Source organism: Bos javanicus, chromosome 8, assembly GCF_032452875.1.
Source record: "Bos javanicus breed banteng chromosome 8, ARS-OSU_banteng_1.0, whole genome shotgun sequence".
Classification (NCBI taxonomy): domain Eukaryota; kingdom Metazoa; phylum Chordata; class Mammalia; order Artiodactyla; family Bovidae; genus Bos; species Bos javanicus.
The window spans coordinates 48,270,635-48,284,278 of record NC_083875.1 but is presented as its reverse complement, the minus strand read 5'-3'; positions in this window follow the sequence as shown (position 1 = coordinate 48,284,278).

Sequence of the window (13,644 nt, the reverse complement as noted above, 5' to 3'; positions counted from 1 at the left end):
CATTTCTAGAAACATACAGCCTACTAAAACTGATTCATGATGAAAAAGAACATTGGAACAAGTCAATTACTAAGTATAGAGATTGAGTCAGTAATCAAAAATCTCTCAAAAATTGAGTGATTAGGAGTCTACCACTTCACTGTTGAATTCTACCAAATATTCAAAGAAGATTTATTATACTCTTTTAAAAAATAGACCTGGATGGAACACTTCCAAACTCATTTTATGAGGCCAGTATTACCAGATCCCCAAAACAAACAAACAAACAAAAAAAGACAAAGAAAATTATGGGCAATATCCTTGATGAACATAGATGCAAAAAACAAAATACCTGTAATTCATTAAAAGATTATGCACCATGACCAAATGGGATTATTCCAGAGATGCAAGAATGGTTCAACATTCACAAATCAGTCAATGTGGTAAACCACATTAATGAAATGAAATATAAAAATTATTTCATTATCTCATGGACTGTAGCCTGCCAGGCTCCTGTGTCCATGGGGATTCTCCAGGCAAGGATACTAGTGTGGGTTGCTATTCCCTCCTCCAGGGGATCTTCCCAACCCAGGGATCAAACCCAGGTCTTCCACATTGCAGGCAGATTCTTTTGCTGTCTGAGTCATCACCAGGGAAGCCCATCATCTCAAAAGATGCAGAAAAAGAAAATTTGACAAGATTTAACAACCATTTATGATATAAACTCTCAATAAAATGGATGTAGGTGAACATATCTTAACATAATAAAGGCCAGATATGACAAGCCTACAGTAACATCATAGTCAGTGGTGAAAAGCTAAAAGCTTTTCTTCTAACATCAGGAACAAGACAAGGAGGCTTACTTTTGCCACTTTTATTCAACATAATATTGAAAGTCCTAATGAAGTCAGTTAGGCAATATAAAGAAATAAAAGTCATCCAGATTGGAAAGGAAGAATAAAAGTTTCCTATTTATGAATGACATGATGTTAGATATAGAAAACCCAGAAGACTCCATTAAAAAAGAGAAAAAAACTGTTAGAGCTAATAAATGAATTCAGCAAAGTTGCAGAATGCAAAATCAATACACAAAATTTGTTGCATTTCTATATACTAATAAACTATCTGAAAAAAGAAATTAAGAAAGCAATCCCATTTACAGTGACATTAAAAAGAATAAAATACCTAAGATTAAGTTTAACCAAAGAGATAAAAGACCTGTATATTGAAAACTACAAGACGTTAATGAAAGAAATTGAAGAAGACACAAATAAATGGAAAGTTATTCTATGCTCATAAATTAGATAACTGATATTGTTAAAATTTCCATACTATTAAAAGAAATCTACAGATTTAATGTAATCCTTACCAAAATTCCAATGACATTTTTCACAGAAATAGAACAAACAAGACTAACATTTGTATGGAACTCTAAAGACCCTGAATGGCCAACAGTCTTGAGAAAGAACAAGCTGGAGGCATCATGCTCTCTGACTTCAAACTATATTACAAAGCTATTATGATTAAAGCAGTGTGGTCATGGTATAAACACAGATACATAGATCAATGGAGCACAATAGAGGGCGCAGAAATAAGCCCACTCATATAGGGTCAATTTGTTTGCCACAAAGGACCAAGAATATACCATGAGGAAAATATATTCTCTTCAGTAAACAGTGTTGGGTGTGCTGCAAGATGGCGGAGAGAAGGTGAATCAGTGAACTAAAATGAATTGGAATGGGCGAATTTAACTCAGATGACCATTATATCTACTACAGTAGGCAAGAATCCCTTAGAAGAAATGAAGTAGCCTTCATAGTCAACAAAAGAGTCTGGAATGCAGTACTTGGGTGCAAGCTCAAAAATGACAGGATGATTTGTTTGTTTCCAAGACAAACCATTCAGTATCACAGTAATCCAAGTATAGGCCCCAACCAGTAATGCTGACAAAGCTGAAGTTGAATGGTTCTGTGAAGACCTACAAGACCTTCTAGAGCTAACACCCCAAAAAGATGTCCTTTTCATCATAGGGGACTGGAATGCAAATGTAGGAAGTCAAGAGATACCTGGAGTAGCAGGCAAATTTGGCCTTGGAGTACAAAATGAAGCAGGGCAAAGGCTAACAGAGTTTTGTCAAGAGAATGCACTGATTATAGCAAACACCCTCTTCCAACAACACAAGAGAAAATTCTACACATGGACATCACCAGATGGTCAATACAGATATCAGGTTGATTATATTCTTTGCAGCCAAAGATGGAGAAGCTCTATACAGTCAGCAAAAACAAGATTGGGACCTGACTGTGGCTGAGATCATGAACTCCTTATTGCCAAATTCAGACTTAAATTGAAGAAAGTAGGGAAAACCACTAGACCATTCAGGTATGACCTAAATCAAATCCCTTACGATTATACAGTGGAAGTGAGAAATAGATTCAAGGGATTATATCTGACAGACAAAGTACCTGAAAACTATGGATGGAGGTTCATGACATTGTACAGGAGACAGGGAGCATGACCATCCCCAAGAAAAAAAAATGCAAAAAGGCAAAATGGTTGTCTAAGGAGGCCTTACAAATAGCTAAAAAAAGAAGAGAAGTGAAAGGCAAGGAGAAAAGGAAAGATATATCCATTTGAATGCAGAGTTCCAAAGAATAGCAAGGTGAGATAAGAAAGGCTTCCTTAGTGATCAGTGCAAAGAAATAGAGGAAAACAATAGAATGGGAAAGACTAGAGATCCCTTCAAGAAAATTAGAGATACCGAGGAAACATTTCATGCAAAAATGAGCATAATAAAGGACAGAAATGGTATGGACGTAACAGAAGCAGAAGATATTAAGAAGAGGTGACGAGAATATACAGAAGAACTATACAAAAAAGATCTTCATGACCCAGATAACCATCATGGTGTGATCACCCACCTAGGGCCAGACATCCTGGAATGTAAAGTCAAGTGGGCCTTAGGAAGCATCACTATGAACAAAGCTAGTGGATGTAATGGAATTCCAGTTGAGCTATTTCAAATCCTAAAAGATGATGCTGTGAAAGTGCTGCACTAAATATGCCAGCAAATTTGAAAAACTCAGTGGTAGCCACAGGACTAGAAAAGGTCAGTTTTCATTCCAATCCCAAAGAAAGACAATGCCAAAGAATGTTTAAACTACCACACAATTGCATTCATCTCACACACTAGCAAACTATGCTCAAAATTCTCCAAGCCAGGCCTAAATGGTATGTGAACCGTGAACTTCCAGATATTCAGGCTGGATTTAGAAAAGGCAGAGGAACCAGAAATCAAATTGCCAACATCTGTTGGATCATCAAGAAAACAAGAGAGTTACAGAAAAACATCTACTTCTGCTTTATTGACTACACCAAAGCCTTTGACTGCATGGATCACTACAAACTGTAGGAAATTCTTAAAGAGAAGGGAATACCAGACCACCTGACCTGCGTCTTGAGAAATCTGTGTGCAGGTCAAGAAGCAACAGTTAGAACTGGACATGGAACAAAGACTGGCTCCAAACTGGAAAAGGAGTATGTCAAGGCTGTATATTGTCACCCTGCTTATTTAACTTCTATGCAGAGTGCATCATGTGAAATGCTGGGCTGGGTGAAGCACAGGCTGGAATAAAGATTACCGGGAGAAATATCAATAACCTTAGATATACAGATGACACCACCCTTATGGCAGAAAGTAAGGAGGAACTAAAAAGCCTCTTGATGAAGGTGAAAGAGGAGAGTGAAAAAGTTGGCTTAAAACTCAACATTCAGAAAACTAAGCTCATGGCATCCGGTCCCATCACTTCATAGCAAATAGATGGGGGAACAATGGAAACAGTGACAGACTTTTTTTGGGGGGCTCCAAAATCACTGCAGATGGTGACTGCAGCCATGAAATTAGAAGGCACTTGCTCCTTGGATGGAAAGTTATGACCAACCTAGATAGCATATTCAAAAGCAGAGATGTTACTTTGCCAACAAAGGTCCGTCTAGTCAAATTATGGTTTTTCCAGTAGTCATGTATGGATGTAAGAGTTGGACTATAAAGAAAGCTGAGCACAGAAGAATTGATGCTTTTGAACTGTGGTGTTGGAGAAGACTCTTGAGAGTCCCTTGGACAGTTAGGAGATCTAACCAGTCCATCTTAAGGAATTCAGTCCTGAATATTCAATGGAAGGACTGATACTGACACTGAAACGCCAATACTTTGGCCTCCCGATGTGAAGAACTGACTTCTTGGAAAAGACCCTGATTCTGGGAAAGACTGAAGGCAGGAAGAGAAGGAGATGAGACAGAAGATGAGATGGTTGGATGGCATCACCGACTTGATGGGCATGAGTTTGAGCAAGCTCCGGGAGTTGGTGATGGACAGGGAAGCCTGGTGTACTGCAGCTCCTGGGGTCGCAAAGTGTTGAACATGACTGAATGACTGAACTGACTGAAATAGTGTTGGGAAATTGGATTGCCGCATGCAGAAGAATGAAACTGGACCACTATGTTACATCACATATGAACATTAAATCAAAATGGATTAAAGACCAAACATAAGACCTGAAACCATAAAACTCCTAGAAGAAAATAGAGGTTATAAACTCGTTGACATGGGTCTTGGTGATGACTTTTTGAATCTGATACAAAGGAAAGACAGCAAAATAAACAAGTGGGACTACATTAAACTAAAAACCTTTTGTGCAGCAAAGGAAACCATCCTTGAAATGAAAATACAACCTACTAAATGAGAAAAAATATCAATATTTGCAAATCATATATCTGATAAGAGGCCATAAGGCAAAATATATAAAGAAGTCATACAACTCAATACCAAGAATTAAAGTACCTGATTTAAAAATGGGCAGAAGATCTAAACAGCCATTTTTTCTAAAGAAGACATACATATGGCTGACAGGTATATGAAAATATGCTTTACATCATTAATTATCAGGGAAATGCAGATCAAAACCACAATTAACTCTTACTGCATACCTGTTAGAAGAGCTATTATCAAAAATATTAGAAATACCATGTGTTGACAGGGAAGTAGAGAAAAGGAAGCACATGTGCATTGTTGGTGGAAATGTAAATTCATGCAGGCACTATGGAAAACAGTATGGAGGTTCCTCAAAAAATAGAAGGACTGTATGATCCAGCAATTCCAACTCTGGTATTTAGCCAAAGAAAACAAAACACTAACTCGAATTGATATCTGCACCCAGAATGTTCATTGCAGTATTATTTACAGTAGCCAAGATATGGGAACAATGTAAGTGTCTATCAATGGATAAATGAATAAAGAAGAAAAGATGTGCATGTGTATATAATGGAATATTATTCAGACATAAAAAGAATGATACCTTGCCATTTGTGAGAAAGTGAATGGACCTTGAGAGCATTATGCCAAGTGGAATAAATTAGAAAAAGACAAATACTGTGTGATCTTTCTTATGTCAAATTTATATGTTATATATTTAATATTATCTAATATATATATACTGTCTCTGTATATATATATTTAATCAATTATATATATATATATATATATATATATATATATATATATAAAATCAAGCTTCATAGATACAGAGAACAGATTGGTGGGTGCCAAAGGCAGAGGGTGCAGGGGTGGGTTAAATGGCTGCATTTATTTTGTTTTTTAGTTTAAAATAAATTTGAAAAACAATTTTAAAAATGTAATCCACACCTGGAATAGCTCATGAGACTCAATTTTAATTTCTACATGTTAGGGTTGAGGACTGAATTTTGAATGAGTTAGTGTTTCGTGGTCGTCTATTTAGTGTGAACGAGTAATCTCCTCCATTGACTAGAAAGAGCACCTAAAATTATACTTTCAGAAGGGAATTCACTTAGGTGTTGCTTTATTTTCAGTTTTTGAGGTTTCCTTTTGAAAATGAAGGTTTTCAGTAATGAAGAGTCATTATTTCTTTTTTGAGTAATAGGAACTGAAACACTAAGTTTATCCAGATGAAGAAAATTTTTACTCTATTAGTGAACAGCTAGCTATATGCAAATCTCAAAAAGTAACAGTGGGCTTCCAGTTCTGTACCAAAATAGAGTAGATATATTTTCCCCCATTCCTCCTACTAAAATCCTGAACCTTAAATATAAAACAAACATAAGGCTCTGAAAGTGGAGAGAAGATCAGTTCCCTGCGGTCCTGGAAACCTGAGGTACAACATGGAAGCATGGATTATCTTTTTGCCTATGTATCTCAGGCTGAGTGCTGGAGAAGCAGACAACCTGGAATTGTCACTGTAAGCAGACAAAAAAGCCCCAAGGAAAGCTTCCTGTTTCTAACCAAAGGACCAGAAAAGGAGCATCTTATTGAGACAGAAAACTTTTTAGACAGTGGCCACTCTACTTTATCAAATCACCATGGGAAAATTGTAATCCCATAATAATCCCACTTCCACTCTTACCAGCAAAGGCTCAGCAGAGGCTGAGTGGGGAGCTTAGATCCCCAACTTCATCAGCTATAATGAGGTTCCTCTCATCCCTCCACCCATGAAAGACTAATTAGGAGTCAAGACTTTCATCCTTGACTAGGGGAATTTGAACATCACTCCCATTTGAGAGTAGTGAGTTAGCCCCTGTTCCCCAACCTGTGTTGTTAGAGGAGGCCTGCTAAAACAAATTAATAAAATATTTATATAACATACAATTGATATACAACTATGCAATCAAAAAACACATCATACCAAGAAAAAGGATAATCACAATTTGAATGAGAAAAGGCAAACTACAAGAAGAAACTTCAATATGACATAGGTACTCAAATTATCTGTCAAGGCACATGTTATAAAAATGCTTCAGTGAGTAATTACGAGCATTCTTAAAACAAGGGAAAAAATAAAAAGTCTCAGCAAAATAATAGAAGATATAAATAGGAACCAATGAAAATGTTAGAGCCAAAAAAGAATAACTAAGATTGAAAGATGGGTTCAATGGCAGATTGGAGGGGAAAGAAGAAATAATCACAAAACCTGAAAGTAGCAAAAAAAAAAAAAAATTCCCCAATTAGAGCCAAAATAGACTAAAAAAATAGACTTTTGAGGACCTGTGGGACTAAAATAATTAAGCTAACATTCTTGTCATCAGAGTTCCAGAGGAGAAGGGAAGGAAGGTGGAACTAAAAAAAGTATTCAAATAAATGACAGAAAACTTCATTTGTTTTAACAGAAAACTTCAGAAAATTTGGCAAAAGGTATGTCTATAGAAAGCAGAAGCAGTAAGCTCTTTGACCAAGCATAGCAATATATATATATACTTTTTTATGTGGCAGGGGGTGGGGTGGGAATCTGTCTCCTTAGGCAAGGACAACAAAAGCGAAAATTTAAAAATGGGACAACATCAAGCTAAAACCTTTTGCACAGCGAAGGTAACTATCAATGAAACAAAAAGGCAACCTACTGAATGGGAGAAAATATTTGCAAATCATATGTTTGATAAGGGGTTAATGTCAAAAATATAAAAAGAAATCATACAACTCAACCTCAAACCTGATCTAAAAATGATCAGAGGACCTGAATATACATTTTTCCAATATTCACATGGAAAGATGCTCAAAATCACTTATCATCAGGGAAATGCAGATCAAAATCACAATGAGATATAACCTTATATCTGTTAAAATGACTATTAAGAAAAACAAGAGATAACATGTGCTATTGAAGGAGTGGAGAAAAGGGAACACTTGTGCACCATTGGTGGAAATATGAATTTCTGTTGCTCCTATGGAAAACAATATGGAGGTTCCTCAAAAAATTAAAAATAGAACTACATGTGACCCAGAAATTCTACTTCTCAATATTTATCCAAAGAAAACAAAAGCATTAGTTCAAAAAGGCACATCTACAGAGACAGAAAGTAGATTAACGGTTGCCTGGGCTGGGGAAGTGGGGGCAGGATGGGGAGTGACTGTCAGTAGGTCTGGGGTTCCTTTGTGAGGTGGTGAAATTATATGTGGTGAAAGATCACAAGTCTGTGAATACATGAAAAATAATTCATTACAATTTATATGGATGAATGTTATGGTATGTGAATTCTATCTCAATAAAGCTGTTAAAAAAGGAAGTTGAACAAACCTTTAACAGTATAAACCCAAAGAAATTCATGTCAAGGCATATCATAAATAACTTTAGAAAACTAAAGACAAAAAAACTTGGTTGTTTCACCTCTGAAATAACCTTTGAAATGACAACACAAATGGCATTGGATTGTCATCAGAAACCATGGAGGCTGGGAGTGGTGCAACATTTTCAAGTACTGAAAAAAAAGAATCGTCAGTCCTGAATTCTATATCACACAAAAATTTCTGTCAGGAATGAAAGCATTGTGAGATAAAGGAAAATGAAAAGAATGTTTTCCAGCAGACCTATCCTGAAGTCAGAGCTAATAGAAGTTTTTGAAAGAGGGAGGAAATCTTGGAACATTAGGAAGGAAGTGCCAAAGATGGGTAGATTGAAAGAGCCAAAAATGGGTAACTATAATAGGCTTTTCTTTTACTCTTGAGTTTTCCAAATTCTGTTGGATGATCTAAGTAAAGAGTAAAACTGTCTGATGTGGATCACAATATGTGCAGAGGAAATTTTTAAGACAATTGTATTATAATTGGAAGAGGAAAGGGGACTTAAAAGAAGGTGTTTTCACTCTGGTTGTATTGACACCAGTAGATTTTTTTTTTTTTTTTTTGGTGCCAGAATAGTTCTGTATCTTGATTTCCATGGTAGTTTTAGGAATCTATGCGTGAGTCAAATGACATAGAATGATGTATATTTCACCAACGTCAATTTCCTGACTTAGATATTGTGCTTTATTTACACAAGATATAACCATTGATGGAAATTGGGAGGAGAGTGCATGGAAACACTCTGTAGTGTATTGGAAGCTTCCTGTAAATCTACAAATACTTAGAAATAAACTTTAAAAAATAAAGGTGATTCAGAAAGTACAGAAACACCTATGGTGAAAATGTATGTGTATGTGTGTGTGTGTTACTATGAGAGAGAATGCATGTGCACGAGAGTGCTATAGTAAAAAGAAAGAAGCTTAATAGAAGACAGAAGGGGAGAAATAAAAGGTAAATGTCACTTATTCCTTAGCCAGGCTAATGGTAGTCCTCATACTTCCCATATAGTATATTATCTTCTCACAATTAATTTCTCTTATTTTTTTTTTTATCTCAGTGTCTTCTGAGTTCATACCTGCTGACTTCTGACACCTTCATTTTAACATGGATAATAAAAATAGTTGCTTGTGTTCTGTTTCAAGAACTGTCCCTTCATCTATCCTTCTCCAATGTCAGGATGCATCTCCTGTTTTGTGACTTTGTTTCCCACATGAGTATGTCTTTGATGTTTACTAGCATCCTTTGTAATTTTTTTTTCAGTTAAAAGACTTTTAAAAAATAAGCATATATCTGCTAGGTACAACTTGGATGGCATCACTGACTCGATGGACGTGAGTCTCAGTGAACTCCGGGGGTTGGTGATGGACAGGGAGGCCTGGCATGCTGCAATTCATGGGGTCGCAAAGAGTCAGACACGACTAAGCGACTGATCTGATCTGATCTGATCTGATGTACAAAGTAGAGTAAATTTGAAGATTAGACTATTAAGCAATATGTTTGAGAGAACAAAAGAATAAGAGATGTTGTATCACATATTTTTAAACTTTATTTTTAGTAGTTTTAGACCATTACAGGAGATTAAACTAGAAATATTAACTACAATAACCTCAACAAACAGAGAGGCTAATTATAGTTAAACAAGACAGAAGGTGGGATCTCTTGCTGACAAAAAGGAAAAATAAAAGTGATGATTAAGATAGTGGGAAGGATTGAAATGAAAAATAATTCCACTTAAAAATAAGCAGCCCTTCCTTCACAAAAAGATACAAAGTTTAAGTTAGTTATTATTCCCTTATATGAAGATAGAATATATGAGAAATATAATAATAACCTTTAAATTTAATTATATTCAATAAATATCCACTTGATATGATGAATGACAAGTGCTTTCTGGATTTCTGCATCTTTAAGTGAATTGGAAGATTGATATTTCTGAGGTGGAGCAAGTAGGCATGAAGATTAAAAAAATATTAAGTTTAATGGATTTGCATTGCATTATTTTTAATAAGTAAATAAAACTGGAATGGTGATAAGAATTGCCTGTCATAACCAGATTGAGTGGTTTATCTATCAAGAACTCCTTGAATATATACAGAAGGTACCTAGTGCACGTCCCCAAACTCAAAAGGATGACTTAGGAAAGGAATTCAAGTTTTTATGTTTCTATTTGTCAAGGGCAAACTGAGGGTTAGTTAGATCTTGGACCTTAACCTATCCAGCATAAAAGCAATATTTGTTGTACTACATCTTTATCTAGCAGAGTATAATGATCTGTTTCAGAATCAAGAAGCACAGAAAACAGTACAATTCAGGAGTCTTGGCATTTGCTAGAGAGATAAGGAACTTGGGCCAATTATCCTGCACATTCTCCCTTTGCCTCTACTTTGATATCAGAATGCTGAAAACAAAAATCCAGCTAAAACTAATTTAAAACTTGAAAAAAAATAAAAACTAATGATGTGCACATTGGCTTGATTGTGGTAGATTGTGGTAAGGAAATCGTGGGCTGAAGTATAATAAGAGCCCTCAGTTATTTTAAAAAATAATCATTGGTGGGTAGAGCTGCCACCTCCCCACCAACTGCCTCCATGACTCATGGCCTGTTCCCCATCAACCCTGGGGAGCAGTGATGGGGGTGGCTGGGTGACAGACCCTATGTAGTATTCAGTTGTTAGCTGAAAAGTTTGGCTAGAAATCCAGCTGGTGGGAAGTGCTTCCCGAAGCACTGAAATGCTTAATGATGTCATTTTGGATTAGGCCAAGACCAAACAGCAGGTAAAGTAGTAGCTGCTGCTGCTGCTAAGTCGCTTCAGTTGTGTCTGACTCTGTGCAACCCCATAAACGGCAGCCCACCAGGCTCCCCCATCCCTGGGATTCTCCAGGCAAGAACACTGGAGTGGGTTGCCATTTTCTTCTCCAATGCGTGAAAGTGAAAAGTGAAAGTGAAGTCGCTCAGTCCTGTTCGACTCCCAGCAACCCATGGACTGCAGCCTACCAGGCTCCTCCGTCCATGGGATTTTCCAGGCAAGAGTACTGGAGTGGGTTGCCATTGCCTTCTCCTAAAGTAGTAGAACCTTCTACAAATAAATGTATTATTAACATTATCATTCACAACCCCTAGCACCATCACCATTATTTTACTAGAAATGAGAAATCAAGAACTGGGTGGCTTTTTTCCGTTAAATAGATTGCCAGCATTTGCCTTAAAGCAGTTTAAATATGTATATTTATATCTGTTTCTACCGTTTGCCTTTCAGCTCTCACAGGGCTATTTGGGAGAATGTGAAATTGATTATGTAAGTAAAAAGGGAAGCAATATACAAGTGCCAAACATTTTAAAATGTGTATTTGTCATATTTCCTCTAGTTTGTTCTAATGATAACTTTATCAGTGATAGCATTAATGAATGTGATGAATAACTCAAATTTTGGGGTACAAAAAGTTAGCTATGACTTTTCCATTCATCACATAACATAAAAGTTATTTTTATTAAAATAAAACTTAAGTATGAGTAATATATACTGGCAAGAATAGAGCTTTAAAAGATACTTTTAATAAGAAAGATTCCCACCCCAACCCCACAACCCGTTGTATTTCCAAAAGAAATAGTAAGCTCAGTGTTTATTTTCAGGAGTATGCCTTACATACTGGGTATGTTTAACAATTTTATTTTTTTGGTATTGAAGTTGGCATCAATAAGGTATTTTTCAATTATTGAGGATATTTATGTTAAAAGAATAAAACATTTTTTCACAAAATGTAGGTTCAGTTGTTTTGACAGAAGGATTTTTAAAACTTTTTGTTTAGAAATGGTTATAGATTTTTATTTTATTTTTTTATTATTGTTATTATTTTTTACTTTACAATATTGTATTGGTTTTGCCATACATCAACATGCATCTGGTGAAATGGTATGGATTGAACCAATGTCAACTTTTTGATCTTGATATTATACAGTAGCATAAGATGTTAACATCAGAAGACCATTTCACTAGTTGTACATGCATTCCTTTGCTACTTATTTCTTAATCTCTAAGATGTAAATTCCTAACTACCACTTTGAAACAGTAAGAAGCAGGTAATCATTATATAGTAAGGAAATGTAGGATGATGGCTTAAAACAGAGCTTCTGGAATCACACTGCTTAGGGTTTGAATCCTAGCTCTGTCATTTATTTGATATATGATCAAGGGCAAGTTACTTAACCTCTCCTGCTTAATAAGCTAATAGAGGTAACATTTGGAACAGTGTCTGGCACATAATAACTGCTCTGTTGTAATTAACTTTATTAAATATTATTTATATATTATAGTCATTAAAGAGTCCTAATCCACAGTAAATCACAAATAAACACTAGTTTATTACTTGTTACATATTTCGCTGAGAGAAGGGTCTCCTTGGCTAGAGGTGTGTTAAGAAACAATTTTTACTTGTACAAGGTTATTATCTTTATTAGAGAAAGTCAGAATTGTTATTGTTTTGTGTTGTCCCTTAGTTTACATGGAGCTTCTCCTGTGTTCAGTATAGCAGAAACCCATCCTTTACAGGCCAAGTTGTTAAAGTGAAATGGCTACACAGAATCAGCTCGGTTCAGAAATCTCTGCTGAAGAAAATAATTGCCATGGAATATTAAAATCTGACAATTTTGCATAAAACTTAGCAAAGATAACATGTCCCAAAGAGTGAGGTTTAGTATGAAAAATAAAAAGTGAGTGAGTTGATAACCATAGGAACTATGCACAGTTGTATCTTAACACTATCAATGTGATTCCATCCTATTTTCCTCTTTCCTGAAGCAGGAAACTGCAGGTCCTAATGGGTAGAGCTTGGGTCATTCCAGTGAGGAATTAGAGCACTTATTTTTCTATCTACACATATGCATTGTGGAGCAACCCTCAGGGCCTGCATGTTTTGACCTGCAAGCCAGAAAAAGAGACTGACAAATGTGACAGAAGGAGTGATTTTGCCAGATCCCTACTTGAAATTTCCTGATGCTCAATGTTGCAGTAGCTCTCTTGGGCTTATGTCATTTTATGTCAACATTTTATCCTCCTCTAAGGAGGATAAAGTTGCAAAACCCACTTTAGATGCAAGGTGCAGAGAGCAGTGTTGTGACTATCAAGTGCTTGTGATTTCTATTGTATTTTGAGTTATTAACTTAGAAAAAGAGGCTTTAGATCTTATGTATTCCAATTATATGGGGTTTTTTTAGGTCACAAATAAAAAACAGGTATATTTCTTGCCAAAATAAAGGAAATATTTTTAAGGGGAAAAGAGTTTATTTATGGAAAAGAGAATAATGTCAATGAAATGATTGAGTGTGTTCTCTATCATAAGTATAAAATTGAAGAATAATGATAGGTCATTTAGCTACTTTTTAACACGCTAGGCAGGGTACTCTGTGTTTTGTAATTGCTACAACATTCCTGCTGGGTAGGTATTATTAGGCCTATATTACACCACGCTCTGCTCTAAGGACACTGTGGGTCAAATAATAAATAAGATTCTTGCTTCAAATT